General features: G+C 38.3%; 1 pseudogene; it reads right to left on the bottom strand.

Annotated features, from left to right (window-relative positions):
- Positions 1 to 5,638: 5,638 nt before the first annotated feature.
- The window catches only part of LOC147496345 (uncharacterized), a 33,060-nt pseudogene continuing 12,092 nt past the window's right edge, over positions 5,639 to 26,606 (bottom strand).

Genomic DNA, 26,606 nt, shown 5'->3' with positions numbered 1-26,606 from the left:
AACCACTAGGAATTCCCTAGTGGACGAGTTATAGTCTCGTGAGAGTTTTCTAGTGAAGGTACTCGCAAACTTTATCTATACTATAACGACTAAGAAATAAAACTATTGTTTCCTTATTCATGCTCTAAATTAACTATACCTCTCACTAGCAATGCATATAGAGTAATCAAGTCGAAACCTAAGCTAATGTATGCATAATAATCAATCATCTACAATAAACATATATACAATGAGTAATACTATGAAATGCCTAGCAGGTTAGTTTTAAACTTCGGAATAGCGTCCATAAGTAGGTTCTCACAATAATAGTCAAGATACAACACTCTAATTTTTCCACTCAAGTTTTATTTACTCTAGTGTGCCAGGTGGGCACACTTTACCTTACAATCTCAATGACAACAAGGAAGCGGAGTCGATCAAACACATCCGCCACTTACTATCACACTAACCTATTCCTAATTGAGCTAGAGGTCTTTATTAGGTGTCATGGGATTAGGAGATGGTTTAAGAAGGTAGGAAATGGATATTCAAAAAGGACAAGTCTGAGATAATAGAGTCTTCATATTATGTAACTAGAGAAAACCTTGTTATTTACTTTTTGCTTCTACACTTTGTTTCCATCCTTAGCCATATTTTTTTCTTTTTCTTTGGCTTTTCACTCCTTTTATTCTATTTTTTTGGAGTTTTTATTTTATTTCTATTTTTATTTTTATTTTTTTTGGATGGAAACTTCTTTTCTTTATTTTCTGAAGCAATTAGCTAACTTTTGTTTACACAGGTTTTTCTCTTCTTCTTTCTTCCTCATTCTATTCTCAGACTTATCTAAATTAGGTAGGTTGAATTTTTTATTCTGTTTTGTTTTGTAACGGGGGTAAAGGATTTGTGGTTTATGAAAGGCTAAAGAAAGGCTCGAGGGGCTTGACTAGCGGAAAATAATTCATAGGTTTGAATTTGGCTATATCGATCCAAAGAGGGCCTAAATTCTCGCTAGGATATGGCATAGTGATCAAGCAAGTAGTAGTGTGATTTTCTATCCGGATTTTACTTCTCCCCTTGTGTCATTTCTCAAATGTTCCACTCATATAAGGCTTTAGGCTATATTCTTACAGGATTTGTAGAATAAGTACTCTAGCCTAGAGTTCAGAAACTTGCTGCTAACAGTCATAGATAGTCATGTAATATATTTATAGATAGATGCAAAGATTATTACCTACATATTAACCAAAGTTTCTAACAATTATTCTAATACAAAAGCTACGTGAGACTTCTAGATTATTAAGAGCATAGAGAAAGAAAACAATACCAATATTCCTAAGTGTATAGTGATAGGAAATTAACCGGCCTAAATAAACAGGCTAATTAAACCCTTCTTTAATATTACTAATACTACTCAAGTAGTTTACGAGGTCTATCGTAATAATAGGTGCTAAGAACGAGTCGATCCCACAGAGATTGCGTGTTGGGTACAATTGAATACTAAAATAGTACTTAACCTAATCCGAACTATATTGGTTTATGAAATTTTGATTAACTAGTAAGTAGTCCTATTTAACTTAATTATGAAAACTATAAAATTTATATTAAATTATTAGTGGAAAGGATACTAAGGCATTCGAATTCACCCTAGACTGTTGTAAGTTTTCCTAATTTAATTAATTCAAAGTTCTCCTTTAATTAAGAGTAGCACGAGGAAAAGGTAATCCTAGCTTTCTCGAAGATGTGAACGTTGAGCTCCTATATAAATCTATATATGGGTTCGATCGAATTTCAACAAACGAGAATATAAACTCCTAGCAAAAATCGTCTTCTTACAGCACGACTTCTCACAAGTTTACATAAACGATAAAAACGATGCTTTGATAAGAACAGAATATTTATCTAACGATTAACTAGTCAAGTCATGAACTTTTAACATGCGAGATATAATCAATGAATGTATTCTACTAATATCAGCGAAATCAATCAGTTATTAATTAATATGGAGAACTATGAATCAATTAAACAGTATAAACCTACGCAAGTCTAGGGCTTCCTCTAAGCCTTAGCTTATAGTTTAGCCACACATACTAACTGGAACCATAAAACCGAAGAAATAAAACTCCCTTAACAAGACCATAGCCTGCTGTGAAGTCTTCTCTTCTTGCTTTCGCCTATTCCAACAGGTTATGCTTTCGTAGCTCAAAGTCACAGCCCTCGCAAGATATCTCACGGTTCACCCCCACGCGGTCTTCTTCTCCTTCTCTCGGTCGCCTCCACGCTCTGTGCTGGTTTGGTTCTGCCTTCTTTTCCAGCCAAGAGAGCCTTTTCTTTACTGCTCTCCAGCGACCTCTTTCTTCCTTTCGGTCTCTAGCTTCAGCCGTTCTTCACTACTGTGTTCTACCTTTTTACCCCAACCAAGAACGACCCCCTTTCACTGCTGTTTTGTTCTCTTTCTTTTCAGCCAAGAGCCGCCCCTTCTTTCACTGCTGTCGCCTACATTTTTCCAGCCAACAGACGACCCCCCACTCGTTTTCTCTCTCTCTCTCGCTTTTAGCCCCCCGAGAGCCCCTTCACTCACTGTTGTCGCCTCCACTTTATACACGAGAATCCCCTTTTAAAAGGAAACTCCTTTTTTCTTTCAGTATGGGATCGGTAGTTTCCTTTTTGTCTTTGGAGGAAGGTTCTCTTTTGGTCGGGATAAAAAAGGCGGGTTTTCGGGATTTTATTCGCGATGGAATGAATTTGAACCGAGAAGGAACTAAGGGCTGCTACGGTACATCAAGCCGGATGGGAAATGGTGTGGCCCTTAGTTAGTGGGTATGGGCTGGTCTCTTGAGTTGCACATGGTCCGGTCTTCAGCACCTCCTTTAGTCATGCGATTTTAGACTTTAGATATTGGCCCATAGCTCACAAGCTTGTACTATTACTAAGGCCCAACTAAGGGTGGCCCATCCTTCTATCTTGAACACATGTATTCAAGGTGAACAATTTACACTTTTACCACACTTTCATACATTATTTCGATTTCCTGCAAAATCACCGAAAATGCACTAATTTAATCAAACAAATAAAATAAATGGATTAACTAATATAAAATTGGCCGTAAATAATATAACATTTACATGCTTATCAAATACCCCCAAACTTACATTTTGCTAGTCCTCGAGCAAAACTAAATCTAAACTAATTAATAATAAAAATTAAATATCCTAACTCATTTTCGTAGGAATCACGATTATACTTAGCATGTGCAACAAGCCTTTTAAACCCCTAGGTTTACCCTAGTGGACGAGTTTAGTCTCGTGAGAGTTTTCAGAGAAGATACTCACAAACTTCATCTATACTATAATGACTAAGAAATAACAGTAATGTTCCCTTAATTTATCTCAGATATTCATACTTCTCACTAGCAAGGAATAAAGAATACTCGTTTTAAAACCTAAGTTAACATATGCATAATAATCAAATCATCTACAAATAAACATACATGCAATGAACAAAACTATGAAATGCAAGATTGGCAGTCCGTTCAAACTTGAATAGCGTCCCCTAAGTAGGTCCTCACAAATAAGTCAAGACAAAAAATACTCGATTTTTCCTTTCGGGTTTAAGCTCACTCCAAAGCAGGCGGTGAGCACACTTTTCCTCTCAATCTCAATGACATCCAAAGTAGCCGAGGTTGATCAAACACATCTGCCACTTACTATCACACCAACATATTCCTAATTGAGCTAAAGGTCTTTATTAGGTGTTATGTATGGCTTAGGTGATAGTTTAAAAATAACTAGAATGGATAAACAAAATAGACAAGTCTGAGAAAATAAGGTCTTCAAATTCCGTAACTAGAGAAAGTCTTGTTCTTACTTTGCTTCTACACTTTGTTTCCATCCTTAGCCCTTTTGTTTCGGCTTTTTGACTCCTTTGATTCTATTTTTGGAGTTCTAACTTTTTTTTTATTTTATTTCTATTCATTTTTCTTTTCTTTGGATGGAAACTTTCTTTTCTTTATTTTTCTTTTAAAGCAACTAACAAATTCTTGATTTTCCACAGGTCTTTCTCATTTCTTTTCTTCATTTCATCCTATTTCTCAAACTTATCAAATGGGTAGACTATTTTTATTTATTTGTTTATTTTTTTTATATAGGGTAAGGAATTTGTGGTTTATGAAAAAGCTAATGAAAGGCTCAGTGGGGCGACTAGTGGAAAAAATATTCTTTAGGTTTGAATTTCTGGCTATATCGATCCAAAGATTGCCTAAATTCTCTTTTAGGATATGGTATGGTGATCAAGCAAGTGGACGTGTGTTTTCTCTACTCGGAATTAACCTCTCCCTTGTGTCATCACTCAGATATAAACTCATATGAGGCTTTTAGGCTAGATTCTCACCGGATATGTAAAATTAAGCACTATAACCTAGGTCTCAGAAAAGTACTGCCAAGTACAAATATAACGCTCATGCAAGACATTTATGAAAAGATGCAGAGACTATTACCTATATCTTAACTTAAGTTTCTTAATAACTACTCTTAATTCTAATGCTAACTGAGATTTCTAGACTATAATCATCATAGAAAAGGAAACAATACCACTTCCCCTAAGTGCATAGTATACATAAGTTTTATTTTTCGCTAAACAAAACATTTTGTTCCCCCCCGAACTTAGTTTAGACATTGTCCTCAATGTTGTGGATATGCTTAATTCCAAAAATTAATAACATGGACAAGTAAAAGAATAAGGAAAGAAGTTACCAATAGCTCCATGAACGAAAAATAAAACTCGAGTCACCTGTAGAAATTAGTACCTCACTGTAGATATAATATCGATAAAATAGAAAAGGAACCAATTTACTATGACGACTAACCTGTGGCACATATGTCATTCCATAGAGTTACACGTCTCCAAAAACACGGAGAAAAGGTGCTAAAGTGGAATGCATGAGATATGCGAAAGGTACACATGACTCAAAAATAAAAACATGGGTTGCCTCCCACAAGCGCTACAGTTAACGTCTCTAGCAGACGAATGCTTCACACAACTGGTGGGCTTAGTGTCGCAACCATCCACAAATAAAAACATGCATATAGAATAAGCAAATGCGAACAATAAAATGGAAAATAAATTCCCAACTATTATGGCCATATTCATTGCTCGATCCTGTTCACCGAACTCTTTTTGGTTGTCTTCGTTTAGTTGATTGGTTCGACGACCGGTCCTCGAGAAAACTGGAAAATTTAAATTGTCCACGAAGGTCGTATGCGTGGTGCGTTCCCATATATGCTGGCTGGCTCAGGAGTTTTTGAATTTACAGTGTTTTGGGCGCTGAAGTTGTTTCAACTTGCGTGGCGCTCAAAGTTGAATTTTTTCGACGGCGTGTAGAGGCTGAGTCGCGGCGCTCAACTTGAAGCGCTGGCACGCTTTTTTTTTTTTTTTTCGAAGAAATAAAATGGTGAAGAATGGAAACAATAGAATGAATGAAGTTTTTAGAGGTTTTAAGTTGCTAAAACGAATCGGGAAGTTGCCAAAAAGCTTTTACGGCAATTTCCGGAAATACGAAAAACATGGGTTGCCTCCCCTGGCTTTCGCTTAACGTCTCTAGCAGACGAATGCTTCACACAACTGATCAGTGTTATGTGGGCTTATTAACAAGCCAGATACTCAATCAGTCATGATAAATAGGATCAAGCAGACTTACCTCTTCCACATCCTGCCCGGCCAAACCGTCAAGGTATGGTTTCAAACGTTGACCATTTACCTTAAACACACGACCATCCGTAGGATCTTCTATCTCAACAGCACCATGAGGAAAAACAGTTTTAACAATGAAAGGACCAGTCCACCTAGAACGTAACTTACCAGGAAAAAGACGCAAACGAGAATTATATAGCAAGACTTTTTTATTAGGTTCAAAAGACTTTCGAAGAATAGATTTATCATGAAAAATCTTAGTCCGCTCTTTGTAAATCTTGGCATTCTCATATGCCTCATTCCTTAACTCAGCTAACTCATTCAACTGAAGTTTACGTTGTGAACCAGCCTTACGCATATCGAAGTTAAATGTTTTAATGGCCCAAAAAGCACGATGTTCCAATTCTACAGGCAAATGACATGCCTTTCCAAACACAAGCCTATAAGGAGACATACCAATAGGAGTCTTATAAGCAGTTCTATAAGCCTAAAGAGAATCATTAAGACGTTGAGACCAATCCTTACGGTCAGGTCGTACAGTCTTTTCTAAAATCCGCTTAATCTCCCTATTAGATTCTTCAACTTGGCCACTAGTTTGAGGATGATATGGGGTATCAAGCTTATGAGTAATAGAGTACTTTTTCATTAAAGATTCAAATGCTCGGTGTGTAAAATGGGTACCATTATCACTTATAATTCCACAAGGAGTACCAAAACGAGAAAATATATTATATTTTAAAAAGTTAACTACGACTTTATGATCATTCGTTTTACATGGCACTGCCTCAACCCACTTAGAAACATAGTCTACGGCAACAAGGATATAAAGATAACCAAAGGAAGGAGGGAAAGGACCCATGAAGTCAATACCCCATACATCAAAAAGTTCCACAACTAAAATAGGGGAAAGAGGCATCATGTTCCTATGGGAAATATTACCTGTACGCTGGCATCTATCATAATTCAAACAAAACTCATGTGCATCCCTAAATAGAGTAGGCCAATAAAAACCACACTGCAAAACCTTCGCAGCCGTCTTTTTAGGACCAAAGTGACCACCACATGCATGGTCATGGCAAAAGAGAGAATACTATGAAACTCACTCTCGAGAGACACATCTCCTAACAACTGGGTCGGGGCATGACTTAAACAAGTATGGATCATCCGGAAAAAATTCCTAACCTCAAGAAGAAACTTAGATTTATCCTGTTGTCTCCAATGAGAGGGAAACTGCTTTTAGTTACAAGATAATTAACAATATCCCGATACCAAGGCGATTGTGATATAACAAAAAGTTGCTCATCAGGAAAAGATTCATTTACAGGCAAAATATCAGTAGAAGATTCTACTATAAGTCTAGACAAGTGGTCAGCTACCACGTTCTCCGTACCCTTCTTACCCCTAATCTCTATATCAAATTCTTGTAACAAGAGTACCCAGCGAATCAAACGCGCTTTAGCATCCTTCTTAGTAAGGAGATATTTCAAAGCCAAATGATCAGTAAACACGACAACCTTAGACCCTATGAGGTAAGACCTAAATTTGTCTAAAGCAAACACAACAGCTAACAACTCTTTCTCAGTTGTAGTGTAGTTCATCTGTGCATCATTAAGGGTTCGACTAGCATAATAAATAACATGGGGCAACTTGTCAAACCGTTGACCTAAAACAGCCCCAACTGCATAGTCAGACGAATGACACATTAACTCAAAAGGCTCACTCCAATCAGGTGGTTGTATGATAGGAGCGGTAGTCAATAAATGCTTAAGCTTCTCAAAAGCTTTCAAACAATCATCATCAAAGACAAAAGCGACGTCCTTGCCAAGTAAATTGCATAAGGGACGAGAAATCTTGCTAAAGTCTTTAATGAAACGCCTATAAAAACCAGCATGACCTAAGAATGACCTAATATCTTTCACAGTCTTAGGTGGTGGAAGACCAGAAATGACATCAACCTTGGCCTTATCGACCTCAATTCCTTTACTAGAAACAATATGACCAAGAACAATACCCTGTTGAACCATAAAATGACACTTCTCCCAATTCAACACAAGATTCTTCTCCTTGCACCTAATTAACAGTAATTCTAAACGGTGCAAACCCTCATCAAAAGAATCCCCAAATACCGAGAAGTCATCCATAAACACCTCAAGAAACCTTTCTACCATATCAGAAAAATACTCATGCATCATTTGGAAGGTACAGTGCATTACATAATCCAAAAGGCATACGACGATAGGCAAAAGTTCCAAAAGGACAAGTAAAAGTAGTCTTTTCTTGATCCTCCGGGATAATACATATTTGGTAATAACCGAATAACCATCAAGAAAAACAATAATATTTATGACCGGCTAACCTCTCGAAAGCATCCGGTCAATAAAGCGGAAGAGGAAAGTGATCTTTCCTAGTAGCCAAATTCAACTTACGATAGTCAATGCAAAAACGCCATCCGATAGTCATACGGGTGGGAACTAACTTCGCCGCTTCGTGATTCTTAACTACCGTAAGCCCGGACTTTTTAGGGACAACCTGAAGCGGGACTCACCCATTTACTATCGAAATGGGATAAATGATACCAAGATCTAACAACTTGAGAACCTCGGCTCTCACTACCTCTTTCATGTTAGGATTAAGCCGTCTCTGAAACTCACGGGTTGGTTTAGCATCCTTCTCAAGATGAATATGATGCATACAATCAGTTGGGCTTATACCATTAATATCAGCAATATTCCACCCTAAAGCTGCTCTATGCTCTTTAAGAACCCTAATCAATTTACCTTCTTGTTCATTATCCAGATTAGAAGCAATAATAACCGGCAAAGAATCATCAGGTCCCAGAAAAACATACTTAAGGGTATCAGGTAATGGTTTCAACTCTAGCTTAGGAGGACTTTCTATAGAAGAGAGGCTGGGGGTAGACTTCGGATGGAGTCAGGTGCTCTATTGTGGCTCTCCACTTATCAGTTTCTAAAATTGGGGTTGCTTCCAACAACGCATTAACTTCACAAATTACATCATCCACATCACAACCACTACCAGAATTAGTTAAACAAGACTCAAGAGGGTCATCAAAATAACTCTCCAAGAAAGTCTCGTGAACTATACTATCAATAAGATTAACATCCCAAAAATCATCAGGTTCAGGAGGTTCTTGACCCACATTAAACACATTAAGTTTTGTAGTCATATTACCAAAAGAAAGTTTCAACACTCCATTATGACAGTTAATGATAGCATTAGAAGTGGCTAAAAAGGGACGACCTAAAATGACCGGAATATGGTGTTTAGGATCTTGAACAGGTTGTGCATCCAGAACAACAAAGTCAACAGGGAAATAAAATTTATCAACCTGAATCAAAACATCCTCAACAACACCACGTGGAATCCTAATAGACCTATCTGCCAATTGAAGAGTAATTGATGTAGGTTTCAACTTACCAAGACCAAGCTGTAAATAAACTGAATAAGGCAACAAATTAACGCTAGCTCCTAAATCAAGTAATGCTTTCTCAATCATATGATCACCAATAACACAAGAAATAGTAGGGCATCCTGGATCTCTAAACTTAGGTGGAGTTTGGTTTTGGATAATAGAACTCACTTGCTCAGTTAGGAAAGCTTTCTTGTGCACATTCAACTTACGTTTTTGTGTACACAAATCTTTAAGAAACTTGGCATAGGAAGGAACTTGTTTTATAGCATCAAGTAACGGAATATTTATTTGAACCTGTTTAAACATTTCCATTATTTCATTAAGATTAGAACCTTTCTTAGCCGGAATCAAACGTTGGGGAAAAGGAGCTTTAGGTATATAAGATGGCACAGGGTTAGTCTCCACAGTAGTAGGAGGTTCTACACCCTTCTTAGAAGTATTATGACTATTAGATTCACTCACCTCACCTTCCTCCTTCTCACACTCTATAGGATCAGATCTGACCTCAGCGTCCTTAGACATCTCAACCCTATTATCAACACATTTTCCACTCCTAAGGACAGTGATAGCCTTGGCTTGCTCCTGGTGAGCCTGGTTTAAGTTAGAACTTATTTCCAACTGACTCCTCGGATTAGCTACTGGTTGACTAGGAAACCTACCCTTGTCCCTCTCATTCAAAGTATTAGCAATTTGACCTATGGTGATTTCAATCTTCCTAATGGCTTGAGCATTATCCTGAGTAACCGTTTGACTGGCTTGCATAAATTGTTGCGTTGTGTCCTGGAATTTCATGGTGTTTTGTGTTAATTGAGTAATGGCCTCTTCTATAGGTGAAAGTTTAGGTGGTTGAGGTGCATACTGTGGTCTTGGGTTTGAGTTAACCACGGGGCCTCCCCCGATGTATACCTTTAGACCAAGACAAATTGTGATGGTTACGCCATCGAGGGGTTATCGTGTTAGAAAAAAGATTATTGCACGGCTTTTGGTATGAATTAAAAGCATTGACTTGTGCATTTACACGGGGCAATTATCTATAACGTGATCAAGACTTTCACACAATGCAGACACCCGGGGACTTCAACATTGGCTCTCGGAGCTAGAGACTTTGTCTCTTTTTCTAGCTCGAGAGCTTCAACTCTTCTAATTAAAGCGGCCATCCTAGCATTCGTGTCGAATTCCTTGTCAACACAGAACAAACCCTTCTGTGTAGTAGTACTACTAGCCACCTTCTTAGGCTCACGACTAGTTTCCCATTCTTTGGACCTTTCGAGACTTCTTCTAAAAGGTCCACGCTTCTTCTACTGATCTTATCACGAAATCCCCAGTACTCATGGTCTTAATCATAGCCTTAGAATTAAAATCGAGACCCTCATAGAGAATCTGCACTAGCCTACCGTTCTCTAGGCCATGGTTAGGACATTGCAAGAGCATGTCCTTAAACCTCTCCATACACTTCCATAATGACTCTCCATCAGTTTGGCAAAAAGATGACAAGTCTTTTCTAAAAGCGATCGCTTTTATGATTAGGGAAAAAGTTCTTTAAAAAACACAATGCATAACTTTTCCCATCCCGTTATGGAATTCGATGGGAGAGTGTGAAACCAACTCTTGGCTTTTTCTTTAAGAGAAAATGGGAACAATTTTAATTTTATAGCTTCATCACTAAATTGTTGAAGCTTAATAGTCCCACAAATATCCTCAAATTCCCTCACATGAAGATATGGGTCTTCCTCTTCCGTTCCCCTAAACTTAGGAAGGAGCCCCCAAAGCAGATTGGGCTTCAACTCAAAGTGATTAGCATTGGTTTGGGGGTGAGCGATGCAAGATGGTCGGGTTGTCCTAGTAGGATATATATATTCCTTAATAGATCTAGGTACTTGGGCAACCACGTTATTGTTATTACCTTCCATGTCAACAAAAATTGGTGTATTGTCAACAAAAGTTACGGGTACCTCTAATTCGGGATGCCTACTTCTCCTAAGGAGAGTGCGTTCAATCTCAGGATCAAACGGTGTAACAGGTGTGTTATCAAACCGAGTTACTACCATAAACTACTTCTAAAACCTAAGACTCTAATAAAAGATGCAGACAATACCAAACAAAAATTCCAGCCCAGATTGAATTTTAAAACTTGTTTAATATATATTTGCTCCTAAACCCAAATCACACGATTCCCAGTTCTTGTGCAAAAAGCACCGTCACTCGATCCACGCGTAAAAAAAAAGTTTTCCTAGTGAGCGGGCTAAAACCTGTCCTAATGCAAGATGCCTAAGGATGGTCAATGTGATTTAACGTTCCTAAATGCAAGAAACAATAAAACAAGCACAACCCACGAAACAAACAAAATTCAACCCCACAAAGGAAAAAAAAAAAAAAAAAAACCTCCGGTGAGCCTTCGAGGGCTACTTGCGGCTGGCGGTGACTGCAAGCACTTCACAAGCGTTCACAACAAAGTCACGACTATCCCTTGTAAGAAGAAATCTATGCTTAATTATCTGCACAAATAACTAAAATTAGACACGTAAACTATGAAATAATATAACTACGACTAAACTTAGACTACAAATCACGATAAATAAAACTTTAAAACTCAATTGCACTACTACAATCCCCGGCAGCGGCGCCAAAAACTTGATAGGAAATTAACCGGCCTAAATAAACAGGCTAATTAAACCCTTCTTTAATATTACTAATACTCGCAAGCGCACGAGGTCTATCGTAATAGGTGCGCAAGAACGAGGTCGATCCCACAGAGATTGCGTGTTGGGTACAATTGAATACTAAAATAGTACTTAACCTAATCCGAACTATATTGGTTTATGAAATTTTGATTAACTAGTAAGTAGTCCTATTTAACTTAATTATGAAAACTATAAAATTTATATTAAATTATCAGTGGAAATGATACTAAGGCATTCGAATTCACCCTAGACTGTTGTAAGTTTTCCTAATTTAATTAATTCAAAGTTCTCTTTTAATTAAGAGTAGCACGAGGAAAAGGTAATCCTAGCTTTCTCGAAGATGTGAACGTTGAGCTCCTATATAAATCTATATATGGGTTCGATCGAATTTCAACAAATGAGAATATAAACTCCTAGCAAAAATCGTCTTCTTACAGCACGACTTCTCACAAGTTTACATAAACGATAAAAACGATGCTTTGATAAGAACATAATATTTATCTAACGATTAACTAGTCAAGTCATGAACTTTTAACATGTGAGATATAATCAGTGAAAGTATTCTACTAATATCAGCGAAATCAATCAGTTATTAATTAATATGGAGAACTATGAATCAATTAAACAGTATAAACCTACGCAAGTCTAGGGCTTCCTCTAAGCCTTAGCTTATAGTTTAGCCACACGTACTAACTGGAACCATAAAACTGAAGAAATAAAACTCCCTTAACAAGACCATAGCTTGCTGTGAAGTCTTCTCTTCTTGCTCGCTTATTCCAACAGTTGTGCTCGTAGCTCAAAGTCACGGCCTCGCAAGATATCTCCCGGTTCAAATTTACGTGAGGTCTTCTCCTTTCTCTCGGTCGTCGGCCTCCACGCTATGTGCTGGTTTGGTTCTGCCTTCTTTTCCAGCCAAGAGAGCCTTTCTTTACTGCTCTCCAGCGACCTCCTTCTTCCTTTCGGTCTCCAGCTTCAGCCGTTCTTCACTACTGTGTTCTACCTTTTTACCCCAGCCAAGAACGACCCCCTTTCACTGCTGTTTTGTTCTCTTTCTTTTCAGCCAAGAGCCGCCCCTTCTTTCACTGCTGTCGCCTACGTTTTTCCAGCCAACAGACGACCCCCCACTCATTTTCTCTCTCTCTCGCTTTTAGCCCCCCGAGAGCCCCTTCACTCACTGCTGTCGCCTCCACTTTATACACGAGAATCCCCTTTTAAAAGGAAACTCCTTTTTTCTTTCAGTATGGGATCGGCAATTTCCTTTTTGTCTTTGGAGGAAGGTTCTCTTTTGGTCGGGATAAAAAGGCGGGGTTTTCGAGATTTTATTCGCGATGGAATGAATTTGAACTGGAGAAGGAACTAAGGGCTGCTACGGTACATCAAGCCGGATGGGAAATGGTGTGGCCCTTAGTTAGTGGGTATGGGCTGGTCTCTTGAGTTGCACATGGTCCGATCTTCAGCACCTCCTTTAGTCATGCGATTTTAGACTTTAGATATTGGCCCATAGCTCACAAGCTTGTACTATTACTAAGGCCCAACTAAGGGTGGCCCATATTTCTACTGCTGCAACACATGTATTCAGTGAACAATTTACGCTTTTACCACACTTTCATACATTATTTCGATTTCCTGCAAAATCACCGAAAATGCACTAATTTAATCAAACAAATAAAATAAATGGATTAACTAATATAAAATTGGCCGTAAATAATATAACATTTACATGCTTATCATATAGCATAACTTATTTATTTATATTTTTGAAATTTTGAAATTTTAACTAGAAAACAAATGCACATTATACCTATCTATATCCTAACATATGCCTTAATTACACGTGTTTCTATGCCCCCCCAAACAAGAAGCATGCTTTGTCCTCAAAGCATTTAAATAAAGAGGGTCGAAAAATACCATGGAAACGCGTGAAATTCTGGAACATCTGCAAAACAAGGTTAAAACATACTAATATAAAAAGTGACACAACTCTATAAGAGTTTCACCCATTATGGGGTTAACAAGAATCAAATTGCTTGGGACATAAGTAGACATTAACTAGAATTAAAACTTACCTTATCTCCCGCTTTATTCATCATCCTCCTCATCCTCTTCTTCTATAAAGAAGTGAGGTTCATTCGTGTCCTGCCATGCCATGATAATTTGCCAGGCTTCCCGCCATTTATCATCTATTATGTCTAACCTATTAAGCGTCACTTGGTCTGACGGGGTGTAGGGTGCAACCTGATGAGCTTGTATCCTCCACCCTTGCCAAGGCATTGCACAGAAAGATCGAATAATACTATTGGTGGGTCGCATAGTGTTGACCGTAATCCAATCCATGAAACGTGTACAAAAAACAGGGAAGAAACATAGCATAATACGGGAAATTAGAACAGGCATAAGAATGTACTTATGCCTCATGCTATGGGCTCGTGTTAAACTAGACATTAAGGTTCTGGGAAGGTCATGGCACATACGTCCCGTGGCTAAAGCAAGGAAGACGTTGCAAGTGGCATCATTCACAGAAGAAAAACACCATTCTCCTAAAATGTTTAGCATGATCCAAAACATAACAGTTCCTATGTTCATGGACAGGCTACCAAAGGCGACGTTATATTCCCCTTGGTCCTCGATACGGAAAATGCCTGCCCCATACGACTCATGCAAAAACTCATAACTGTAGACATGCATATTATCTACCCAATGACACCATGGGTCTTGTATTTCAGCTGGCATAGCAAGTCCAAGAATAAATACTAGCAAGAACCTGGTAATTTCCATTGGTTCCTCATTAATGTTGATGGAGAACACTTGTTCTCCATCCGATCTCTCAAAGAAAATACAATTACCATAAAAATAAGATGCAAGTGCTGGAGAATAAAGTTCATCAGGTCTTACCATAAACGGTTCCCAGCCTACATATGTGATCACCTCGCGAAACCAAGCACCATAAGTAGTGCTTTGGAACAAATCTTCGAAAGACTGTTCCGGTATTATTGTAGGAGATGTCATCTCAAAACTACGCTCTGGAATAGATGCGAATGACCCGGGAACAACCCGTAGAAAACTGGAATTTTTCTGGTCTACGGAAGTCGTATGTAGGTGCGCTTCCACTTTGGCAGCAAAAGTGCGCTCGAGGGGTTTTGACTTACGGTGTTTTAGGGCAGAAAGCGCCTGTGCAAAATTTCAGAAAAATGAGTAAAGCGCGAGTCGCGCTCCTCGGAGGCGCGAAAGCTCGATGTTCTGATGGTTGAAAAATGAGACGAAACGTGGGAAACGTGGGAGTGAAAGGTGAGTGATGGAAGTTAGGTGTAGTGTGGGTTGTGAGTGTAGAATGAATGAAGTTTATATAGGTTTTAAGTTGCTAAAACGAATCGAGAAGTTGCCAAAAAAGTTTTTACGGCAGTTTTCAGAAATACTAAAATTTCCAAACCCGAAAACGGAAACAACTCATGTTCTTTATTCTAAAACAACCCTAGTATCTTTTAGGTTGAATTTAGGATAGAACCTACCTATTTTATCGAGATTTCATCCTACCATGATATTTATTCATAGATATGCCTAATCGGCAATATTCTCACCCTGACTCCGAAATAACTTCTAAAAAAAAAAGGGGGTCATATAGAAATTATGATGGAAAAGATAATACCACCCCCAAACAATTTGGGAAGGTGGGATCAATATTAAACAACCACGCACAATGAAAATAACCGCATTATATTAAATTTTTCATTCAAAGTACATTTCACTACAAAATTCAAATTACCGAATTAAACTGACATTAAAATAACTAACAATAATAAAACTACAAATAAAAATCATCAAGCTATACTATCCCTAAACACTCGGCATCGGTAGCGGAGGAGGGCACACTTCGGGAGATGGCTCCCGAGCTCCCGATGGGCCAACACCATTCGTCTTTCGGCGACGACGCTCGTGCCTCGATGATGTATCCTCAGAAGGAGAATCCCTGTGAGGTGGGAAGCGTGCAAGCATATCGGCTCAGAACTGGCGCTGAGATTCCAGCTCAGCCTTCATCTGTTCCCACCGCTCATCCTCTCGCTGGGTATGAATCTCGAAGTTATGGTGCATAGTAGCCTGTCGAGTCCGGAGGTCTTCGCAGATAGTATTGAGTGAACGTATGCCACGATGAATCACAACCATGCGTTCTGCATCTGACCAACACCTCTCCAAGGCATCAGCATCAAAACATGTCAAGTCCTCCGAGTCATTCTCATTTCCACCATCCTCCTCGTCCTCTACCCTATCCTCAGACAACCTCCAAACTCGTTGGACACAATCCTTATAAATACGAGGATTTCGGTGTAGGGTGAGGTAAATCCTATCAGACGTCGGAGTCGCTCTTAACTTCAAAGATGATCATGGTTATCAAAAACAGGGGAGAGGTGCAATAGACTTTCCCACTCCCCTAATCATGCTAAGCAAAACTTCGAAAATGCGAAACTCGTACTTCGCTCCCGGAGTATCCATAGAATGTGGAGGGCGATTCGGACCGATGTCGTGACCTTCTCCTTCCCTAGGGCGTCGACCAATCCATCGAGCCTGCGACCCGACTAGTTGGTTCTGAGGGATGCCTGGCGAACACAATGCGAGTTTGTATTGTAGCTCCCATTGGTAACAGTCGCGTTCATCAAAGGCTCTACCCCATTATATTGGGACTCCTGTAATGTGGCATCAAGATGGATTCTAGGCGGAATGCCTAGAATCTCAGCCAACAACCCAGCAGTTACTTCATTCCTCCTCTTTGCCACCATAACAAAAATTCTATTCCCCTCCAACTCCCTCGTGTTGTAAAACCATCGGACTAACTCTTCATGGTAAAAGGCGTCGGTGGAGTACCACAAGCTATTCCAATCTCTACTAACCATTTTGTCACCGTAAAACGGCGTGAAGTGGTCGCCAGTAAATACTTGTTCCGGCAAAATTCGACGTTGTTGAGCCATTGGAGTGTTTGAAATGTAGTGGGGAAGCATTGAGGGACAACCTCACAAAAAACGATGGTGGTGGTGGTGTGGTGGCGCGGTGGTGGATCGGCAGTTCCAATCTTTGGATTTTTCGGTGGTTTTTGGTTTTGCAAAAGGATGGAGGTGGGGGTGGAAAGGTTTTTGAGAAGATTTGAAATTGATTTGGATGTGTGGCGTGGTGTAGTTAGGTTTCTTTTTAATTTTATTTTTTAGTTAGGGTTGGAAGCTTTGTTGGTTGTTAATGGCGGTTTGGAGAAGTGAAGAACGCGACTGTTGGTGAAAACAGCATGAAAGGTGCTTTATCCCGTCTTGTCGCGGGTTGGGCCCAAGCCCAATTCGAATTTTCCGAATTTTGTCGATTTTTAGCGCGACTTCAAACTAATATTGCCGCTTCGTTACTGGTCTAATTTTTGCGAATGAGATATGGAAATGATCAAGAGAGAATTCCCAATCCAATGATCCATAAAACACTCTATTCCGACAGTAGATGACATATAAGATAGTGGAAAACACCTCGAAGTGCGTGCATGACGTAAGTTATGCGAACGAATGAACTCTAAATTCATAGATTTTGTCAACTCAAATCGAAATACAATTAAACGGCCTAAGCAACTCTAATGGGACATCAAACATTCGAGGACAGAAACACGAACACCCCACCCCCAAACAAATTTTTTTACAATAGAGTTTAGAAAATTTGTTTTTTAAGTGGGTCTTTTAAAGTCAGATTCCCGAGACTTCCTAGATTACTATGTTTATTATTTAATATTTTTTTACTTTTGTTTATTTTTATAAATACGGATTAATATATAGAAAATAATAAGCAATAAGGATATAATTCACCCTATAGAGAAACATGCTTCAAAAACCGAGAAAACATGCATGAGTTTAAAACGTGAATTATGTTAAACGTGGACTTAGGATCCGGTACTTACAGCCACACACTCTATAGAGAGGGCCCGGTTACCTTAATGGTACACTCACCAATATCTAGAAATGAAAGGAATGCACCAAACACAAAAATTGAGTTGTTTATAGTCAGATACTCGAGACTTTATCTAAACATATATATGAACATGCAGTTTATCATATATCAACAACCGAAATAGTTGTGGATCATTCCATAAATAAATATCACAGAAAACATATCCAAACACAATTAAGCACCAAGATTTCCTATGACGCAACCTAGTGAAATGAAAGCGAAGTCAGATAACCCTATAACGTAACCTAGCATGCACCTTCTTTTTCATTTTTGAACGAGAGGGTGTCCTAGTGAATAAGTGTGGAAAAGTGAATGGTTGTAGAAGATATGGTGGATATGGATAAGTTGTAGAAGGAAAGCATGTAAACAATGAGGATGTGGGTTTAGCACAAAACTCATTTATGGTGTAGGTAGGAATTTGTCTCAAGTCTGAAAATGAAGGTGTCAAATGGTTTGTCCTTCTGAAGTATTTGTTTACTAGGTGGATTTAAAAAATTATGAAGCACAGGAGAAACAAAAGGATCGAGTGCAAACTCGAGATTCCTTTGAAAGGGTGGAAGGAGGGGAGTCGAGGTGGATGTTGTGCAAAGTAGTTCTTGATAGGGTGAATCATCACCTGCTCTAAGAAACTCATCGAATTCCTCATCTAGATTGGTCATATCCACATTACTATGGTAGTCCTCTATATCTTTGAGAAAGTCATCTATCTCGTCCTCATCCATAATATGTGTATCGACTAGTGTAGGGATGAAAATGTTGGAGTCTGAACTTCCAAAGGAAAGAAATTTGGGCATATGATTATCAGGGAACGTGTTGTTGAAATAATTTCGAGCGAAGCTCTCGATCATGCTAACCTCTCCATCCATAGACGAATCGGGTAAATGTGTCTTTGTTTTAAAAACATTTACTTCAACAGCAAGATGGCCAAACGACATGGACATCGAACCATTGCGGCAATTAATGAGCACATTGGCAGTTGCCAGGAAATGACGCCCTAAGATGATCGGGACAGAGTCGTTAATGACTTCTGTATCGAGGATGACAAAATCAGCCGGATAATAGAAATCCTGAACTTTACCAAAGACATTTTCGACCACACCCTTAGGATACTTAATAGACCGATCGCCTAATTGCAACGTCATTTTAGTGGGTTGCATCTTGTCTAGACCTATTTGTCTATACAGTAAAAAGCGGGAGTAAATTAACACTAGCCCCCGTGTCTAATAACGCTGTCGTCAGATAGGAATCCCCTAAGGTGCATTATACTGATGGGATGACCGGGGTCCTTGTACTTAACAATTCCATTATGTTGGATAGAGTTGGGAATTGTTCGTTAAAAGCGTCTTTTGGTATATTGGTCTTACGCCTAGTAGTACACAACTCCTTAAGAAACTTAGCATGGTGTGGTAGCTTTTTAATAGCTTCGAGGAAGGGAAGGTTTATAGTTAGATTCTTGAAAACGCCTAATCTCCTCATAATTTGTATCCCTAGTTAACATGGCTAATTTTTGTGGAAACGGTGGTTTCTCTCTATATTTAGCATATGTATCACCTGGATGTTTAACCTTGGCTTTCTGTTTCTTAGGTTGTGTTTAACCGGTACCTCTACGGTGGTAGGCTCTTGGTTTCTATTTCGGTATCTAGTAAAATATAGGGTGTAGGGGACTATTGGTGGGGTAACTATAGGCATAGTTACTTTTTTATCAACCACTCTGCCAGAACGGAGAGTGGTGATGGCATTTAGCTCACCTACATTTTCATATTTATTACTAGTATTATCGGTTACCTCAAAGACCGTTGTGTTTGTTGTTTTAGGATTAGGTATTTGCGTGACACGGAAACACACCTTTTGGGGTTGGGCTTTATCTTGGGCCAACTGTTGGCTTAAATTATTAACGGATTGTAGAAGTTGTTGGTTAGATTGAGCCATGGTTTCGAAAAGTTTTTGGCTCACTTGTATGAAGGTGTCAAGACGATCCGGTTGTGTAGGTGTAGTAGTCACGAGTGGTGTGACTGGAACTATCTCGCGTGAATTATTTATGGGCGGATTTTGATAGTTATTATTTACCGGAACGATACCTCTATTAGCATTATAATTATTATAACTACCTTGACCTTGTGCTTGACCTTGTCAAGGCTGTACTTGGTTGTTATAATTATTATAATTACCCTGACCCTGTCCTTGTCGTGGTGGAGCTTGGTTATAACTGTGCATTGGCCTAACATATTGATTATTGTACCCTGGAGGTGTGACGTGTTGGTTATTTCTCCAACCGAAGTTGGGATTTTGTCTCCAAGGGGCGTTAGGTTCATTATTAATGGAACAAGCCTGTTCATAGGCTATAGGGCGATGGGAGTCGGGATGCTTTCGGGACTCCAATGAAACTACATGGATTTGAATTTACATTCATGATGGGGATAGGCTTTTGTTGAACAGAAATGGCCTCTACCTTTTTAGTGAGTGATTCGATTAGAGTTTTAAGCTCGGGATTGTGTTTAATTTCAAACATACCGGCGGCCTTAACTATATTAGAAGAACTAGCGGAGCGGTGGATATCGTCACTACCCCCCAGTTGTTATTTCACTTAGTTTGATCCTCTAAAAATTTATAAGCCTCCGAGGCTCCTTTACTTAAGAAACTACCCCCATTCATTATGTCAAGAACTTCTTTATGGTGGTGTAGAAGTCCTTTGAAGAAGGCACGAACTAACGTGTCTTTCGCTAGGTTATGATGTGGACACTCTATAAGGAGATCGGTGAAACGATTCCAAGCCTCTGAAAATGATTCATGAGGATTTTGTCAAAAGAAATGAATCTTGGAAAGCATCTCATCCGTCTTTAGGGGTGGGTAAAAATGTTCCATAAACAGCTGAACAAGTTTAGCCCACGAGTCCATAGAATTAGGCGCTTGGGCAGTTAACCAAGACGCCGCCTTATCGGCTAAGGTGAAAGGGAATACCCTCAGTTTAATTTGTTCCGCACCAACCGTAGGATGGTGGAATGTTGTTAGGACTTGTTCAATCCTATGAATGTGCTGATAAAGTTTTTCATGGTCTAAACCATGAAAAACGGGTAACAAATTAAAAATATTTGGGGGGATTCGGAAATCTCCCACTGGGTCTGCTAGAACGATGCAAGATTTGGGGCTATCGCTCAAGGCTTTGTAGAAGTCAGAGAGAGGAGTCTCTTCTTCTTCAGGCATTATATCAGGTGGTGTGTGTGTGAAATAGTAGCTAGAGGTGTAGTGGGTGGTATACTAGATAGACTTCTTTGTTGACGTTGTCGTGTAATTACGTTCGGTGTTTTTGTTCGACCAGACCTTAATCTCATACAAGGCTAAGACCAAACTTAGCTAAACACGTCAACACTCCAAACAATCCTGATATACTAGTATAAACCTCTAACAGGAGATGCGAGGTGTGGAAGAAAGGAATACCTGATTGCGTCCTTGCTTCGCTTATGAATTGCATCTTGTTTTCTGGCGTGTTAGGTGTATATAACAAGTTAGAACACCGAAAAACTTGAAAAATCGGGTTCGAATCAAACCTGTGGAAATCCGGTAAAATTCAGCTTTCGTGGCTGGTGTGCTCATTTGGTGGAAGGCTTTCGGTGTAAACTTTGAGTTCTGATGTTTGGCCCGGTCGCTTCGGCTTCCAATAACTTTAGCGGAGTGCGCTCCGTGCAAATTTTTTTTTTCGAGGAAATTTAATGCTGAAAAAAGACAACCACAGTTAGAATCGAACAAGGGTGGGTGGGTTTAATGGGACTTAAAAATGACTAATTATAATAAGAAAACAATGCTAAAGGTAACTAAGAGATGGCGTGGCCATTTGATAATCATAAAAAGATAAAGTTTACCTCTTTAAAATGAGCGATAAAACGCAAAACGTAAGTAAACTAAAACTTAATTACGTGTCTAAATTTATCAAAGATTGTTTTACTCTCGATCTATTGAACAGATATAGTGGAGTAGGAACTTCGTTCCACTCCTAGTCTTTCCAAATGCTGTGTTTTCTAGTCTAATTACTCTACTCTAAGTCTAATGAGAGATTTACGAAATGATAACTAGACTACGATGCAACTACCCACAAGATGCAACTAGTCGACTATTTAAGCAACTATGGGAATACTACGTCGATTCTATGATAAGGAGTTAGAGGGGGGATTGATTCCACCTTAGCTCAACTTAATCCACTAACGAATTTAATCGTCGAAATCGAATTGAATCGCTTCGAGTAATCAACTGGTTATTCCTAATCCCTAATTACACATGGCATTTCTACCAATTCATAACTAGCATGTGAACGATTACACCCATTCTCATGGTGAACTAATCATTTCTAGAGTGGAAAGGAAATTACGACTATTCAACATTAACACGAATCAAGCCTTCATCAAGGCTTCGCAACCCCCTCTAATGGAGGTTTAGCCGAGAATCATCACGTTATCATTCCTAATCAAATTCGAACAAGACATGATATAAATATTGAAATTTGCTTAATTTAAACTTCAATAGCAACTACTCATGCAAGAATTATTTCAATCTAATTAAGACAACTATTGAATCTAAGAATTAAACTAATTAAGTAAAGAAAATGAACTAGATTATCAAGAACACTAATTTATTAATCTAATAAAAATCAATACAATAATGTAATATTGAATTTAAAACAAGAATAAAAACTAATTAATTAATCTAAAACTAGATCTATAACTAAGGTTTAATGGCTACTATTCTTATCCTAACCTAATTTATTTTCTAACCTAACTCCTTATCTACAAAGAATCAAACTTTTGTTTTTATACTTTCAGATCCAAAAATCGTGCATGGGCTTGGAGCCATGTTTTGGGCCGAAAAATCGGGCCCAAAACCCAATTCTTTCAGTCCGAAAAGGGCTCTTCAGTTGGATTTGGCTTCAATAGACTTTTCGTCCACTTCTGCTCCTCTGATTGGGTCAAGGATTAGACCATTGGAAAGCTTTTTCCAAGCCGGTCGTTTTGACATAAGGTAGGCCCAATTCCAAGGTCTGAGTCCAATTCGGAAGTTCTGCTGACTTTGTGTGCTGTTTCTGCCCGCGTCGACTTTTCAGCTTTTGACCGGGATTTACAAAGGCTTTGTCTTCTTGAATCTTGGCCTTTAATCACGGAACTCCTTAGCAACCGACCTTTGCTCCTTTATCTCGCTAAAGTGGCACATTTTTGCACATCATGGACTTTGAAGCCTGAAATGCATAAAAAACACTTAATCAGTATTAACTCTTAATTATTACTCACATAATTGGTCTAAAAGTATGATGGCTAAGGGGTTAAAACTACAGTTTTGGTCTCTTATCATACGTCTTGGGGATCTGACGTAAAAAGACCTAAAAATTTGTTTCTTAAACTAATTCTGATATTCGGCATCAATGGTAATATCCTACCTTTTTCTCATCCATTTCATTTACTTCTTTATACATTGAGGTCAATGCATACATAAGTAGGGGGAGGGTGTACTTGAGAAGTACTTGAGAAATGAATTTCGAAAATTAGTTTTCAAAAACAAAAATATTTTTGTTTCTATATCAGTAGCATGAGAAAAATGAATTTTAATGATGAGTCTGGGATATATATTCTATATTGCTTAGTGTTGAGTTTGATAGATAGTTGATATTATTGATTTCATTACCGCTTAGACTATTTATTATGCTCGGATATAGTTCTTGTTGATAGAATTCTTTATCAAGGCACCACCACAATACTTGATCAGTTTTGTATACTTTTGCTAGAAGAGAGATTTAAACTCCTAGTAAACTGGAAGTAGAATTTTTAGACTTAGCCCATGAGACTTGAGCTTTATACCCATTCTTTGGAGAGTTCTTATGAAAAATCCGAGTCTTAGTGACTCAACATCTTTCAGTTCTTTATGTCGTTGTAATATAGTCTCATTATTTGTTGATTTGGTTAATCATGAAGTGACATCAACTGGGGAGATAGCCATTAGGTCTTGTAGTCTATTCGAAACAGAGTATCATACTGATAAGTCAAGTAGTGAACCCATTCAGCCTTTATCCCACCTAGTAGCACCATCATATTAAACCCTTTTGAGCCTTACAATAAGCCATTTTCTTCCAAAACCCTTTATCTTTTACCCAACTCTAGACAAGGAGTATAGCCAAAATCTTTATCAGCCATACCCATATGTTTCTGAGAATACGAGGGGCACAAGGAGGAACAAAGACCACAAAAGGAAGATTACAAGGAAATATCAGAGAGATACAATGAAGACCATCATTTTGTTCAAAGTGAAAGAAGTTAGTGGAAAACAAGCATATCCAGTACTAATCAAGGATATACCACTGAGCTTTAAAAAATAAAAAAAATAAAAAAAAATAAAAAAATAAAAAAATAAAAAAATAAAAAGTTGAACATAATGGATGGAAAAGCTAAAAGAAAGGAAGAATTTTTTCTGCAATACAGAATTTGAAGAAATCTTCCAAAGAAAGAAGCAAAACCCTTAGTGTTTTCAGAAACAACCTTCGAATCCTTTTTGCCTTTCCTTCATAAACCAATACCCAAGCCAAGTTACAAGCCATGACTTATCATTACAGTATGGTACGAAGTCTAGAATAGGTGAGAGGATGCTAAAGTGAAGGACCCGACACTTCATATGTGATTGACATTCTTTCCATGAGACTAATTTCATCCAGAAATCCGTTTTTCAAGGTAGTATGTGGGATGTTTGTATTCACTATTCTTTTCCCCACATACATGAGGTAAAATAGTAGACCATCTTCTGAGAGATTCTTTTTTGAGAGTATGACCGGTGAGGATTGAAAGTCAAGATTATCTACCTATAGTAAACTAGGGATTCCGTTTCTTGGATAGGAGAGTATAAGAGATTGACTAAGTACACACATAAGCCTTGATTGAGAATTTTGTCAATTTTTACTATCTCCCATCATAATCTATGAGTCTTTGTAGCAATGTAGTCAGCAATGGAGACTTTCTATTGGAGTAAGCACTAAGTGGGTAAGGAATTTCTCTCTCTGAAAAATACTATCATGCTATTGATTGATTTTGTGGGTATATCACCTGAAAACCCTCACGAGACTATAACTCGTCCTTTTTGGGGAACTTAAAGGTTTAAAGCCTTGTTGCATATGGTAAATGCAATCGTGATGCCTGCGAAAGTGAGTTAGGATTTTATTTTTTAGGATGTAATTTTGATCACTTATCTATTTTTTTATCTTATTTGCTAAGAGACTAGCAAAAGGCTAGTTGGGAGTTGTGATAAGTGCTCAAAAAGTGTAATTTAACCCTCGATTATGCCACTTGTTTAGCCATCTTAGTGGACTAATAGTGTTTGTAAGTTATGTTTTAAGATTCTACACGTGAAAAAGAGAGTTTTGTAGAATATTAGAGAAAAAGAGATAAAATGGAGCAATTCAGAGCATTAAGGATCACATGGGAAGCACGTGGACAATCATGGAGAAGGCCAAGGAATTGAAGCTATTAAAGATGTGACTTAGACCTATTTTAAAGCCTATTTGGAAACCCAAGGCCAAAGGATTCGTTGCTTAGACCAAAACCCGCAAAAGAGGAAAGAAAAATATACCAAAGGTGGAAAAATAGAGTCTCGCGTTTGAGACGCGACTATCATGCATCCAGACGCGACCATGCGTTTGGGATGCATAGATCGAGCGTCCAGACGCATTGATTAAGTCTGGGACGCATGAATAGTGCGTCCAGACGCATGAATCGACACTGTAGCCAATTCTTTTTCAGTTTTGGAGATGAAGTTGGACTCTGAAATAAGTCTATTTGTATTAGGAAACAAATGACGGTTTGGAATGCTTCTAGAGCTCATTGTAACCCCTATAAATAGAGGACATAAGTGCCTCATGTAAATTGCCAATTCACTTATATTCTTGTCTCCAGAACATGAGGGAGAGAGATTAATAATAAAAGATCGGTTTTAACTATTCGAGTCTTAATAAATTAGTCTTTCTAGTCTTATGTTCTTCGACTCTTCTTCTTCTCGTTCTTCGGTGTTCTTCCTTCTATATGGAAGGCTAATCTTCTCCTTCAAAGGGAGGAGATGAAGCCCGGTGCTTAAGGTTTAATGATTCTTCCGGTTTATGGTGTTCTTCAATCGAGGTTAGTTCTTTATGTTTTAGTTATTAGTTCCATTGCCCACACCAGGGGATGGAAGTATAGATTAAGGTTTTTATTTATTACAATTGAATATCATGCTAGTTTAGGGTTTTATTTATTGCAATTGAATATAATGCTAGAATAGAGTTTTATTTATTGTAATTGAATATTATATTATTATTCTCTACTTTTCTTCTAATTGTGTAGTGTTTTAGAGTAAGGGAAGTATTCCTTGTGTTTGCCTTAGATGGTGATTCATTGAATAGCTGACCAAGCTCACATAAAAGGAAAGAAGATACTAGTAAAATGAACATAGGAACAACCTTAAGTAGAGTTAATTGTTTAACGATGTTTCACCTAAAAAAGGCACTTTCGCTCGATTGCCCGATTGTAGTCTACTTGGAGAACAACATGAAGCAAAAAGTCATTGAATCAAAAGCGTTGGTGGATTTGAATCTCTTGAATCTATCTCTCTCATATTCTCTCCCTATTTCCAATTCTTAGTTTTAGTAGAAGTTTAGTTAGTTTAGTTTAGTTTAGCATTAGAATCTAAAATCTCTACAATTATAGTTTTTAATCCCTCAAACCCCCTTTCCAGTCATGTCCTTCATATAAACATACACTTAAAAGTGGAATGATACCCTACTCATCCTTTACTTATTGAGGGATAATTAGGTTTGATACGCTTCTTTTTGTTCAACGACCATCATCTATCTACATCATACATATACC

Source organism: Coptis chinensis, chromosome 5, assembly GCF_015680905.1.
Source record: "Coptis chinensis isolate HL-2020 chromosome 5, ASM1568090v1, whole genome shotgun sequence".
Taxonomy (NCBI): domain Eukaryota; kingdom Viridiplantae; phylum Streptophyta; class Magnoliopsida; order Ranunculales; family Ranunculaceae; genus Coptis; species Coptis chinensis.
The sequence above is the reverse complement of the archived record's forward strand: the minus strand, read 5'-3'. Positions and strand labels throughout refer to the sequence as shown.